The following is a 1,558-nucleotide window of genomic DNA, read 5'->3' as shown; positions in this document are numbered from 1 at the left end:
ATTTATAAAATTTTTACTTTCACAGTTCTCAATAGAAGAGGTTAAGCATTCATCCATTGATATTGGTAAGTGCATGAACTGACCTTTAGTCAATCCCTCTTGTGGGCAATGGTCAAACAGCATTACATACATGTGTTAATGATATTCTTCATTTATAGATATATGTGATCCATTATGGCATGAGAATATCAGTATACCATTACATGAAGCAGCTTGGAGAGGATTAAAAGATGAAGTACAATGGCTTCTTAACAAGTTTGGTTGCAACACATTTCATTGTGGTCTTCATGGTTGGACTCCACTACACTCTGCATCATATGGTGGGCACATTGAGATCCTTCAACTACTCATCCATCAATATGGTATTGATCCTAATGAAGGTGATGATAATAGTGTATTTAGTATACATGTAGCATCTTATGAAGGCCACTTATCCATAGTACAATATCTAGTAGACACATGTCATGTTCCTCTTGATCAACCAGACAATAGCAATAACACTGCTTTACTGTACTCAGCAATGGGGGGGCCATTTTGACCTAGTGAAATTCTTTATTGAGAGAAATTGTAATCCTTTTCATATTAATATTGATAGTGAGTCTTTATCATTGTTAGCTTGTCAAAGTGGAGAGTTAACATTAGTCCACAAGCTTGAATCATTAGATCTCTTCTCACCAGATGACACAACAAAGTCAGGGGCTGGTATACTACATTTTACTTGTTATTCTATGAATGATAAAAGTGTTGAGCTTTTAAAATATTTTTTAAATCAATATCAATTATTTATTGGTGTAAAGGATCGATATGGTAGGACTCCACTTCATATTACTTCATGGTATGCTTCATCATCAGTTGTTGAGTATATTGTTAGTATTCAAGGTAATGAAGCATTATTAGTGAATGATAATAATGGTATGTCATGTTTACATTATGCATGTTATGCAACTATACATATTCCAGCTGGTATTGTGTATAGTAAGCTTATGGCACAAAGTGATGCATCAAATATTGGTATTAATAATACTAGAATAAAATCAAATATTGATTTTATCAAACGAAATGAAAGAGTTAAAATGTTTTCGTCACTTCTCAAGAAAGCTAGCACTTGCCCTAACTTTGACATCAATGCCACTACAAATGATGGTCTGTCATTACTTCATTTTGCATCATGGAGTGGCAGTACATTACTAGTGAAAGCATTAGAAAAATATAATATCAATTGTACATTAACTAATGATGGTAAGTCTCCAGTACATTATGCTGCCTGGTCAGGTTCTACTAGTGTATTAAGTTATATCATATCTCAGTATAATCTAAATGCTAATGATACTGATACTTATGGTTGTACACCATTAAGTCTACTCCTGCTGGTCAGGTAGTATTAATCCTGTTAAATATCTTATTGATAATCATAACAGTGATCCTAATATCACTGATAAGTATGGTATGACATGTCTTCATCGTTCTTGTTGTCATGGCCATATTGATATCACTCAATATTTCATTGAAGTACAGCATTGTGATATTAATAAAACCAGATTAATGAAAAACGCACATT

This window comes from Amphimedon queenslandica, unplaced genomic scaffold (assembly GCF_000090795.2).
Source record: "Amphimedon queenslandica unplaced genomic scaffold, v1.1 AMPQUscaffold_9400, whole genome shotgun sequence".
Classification (NCBI taxonomy): domain Eukaryota; kingdom Metazoa; phylum Porifera; class Demospongiae; order Haplosclerida; family Niphatidae; genus Amphimedon; species Amphimedon queenslandica.
Note: the sequence above shows the minus strand (reverse complement) of the source record.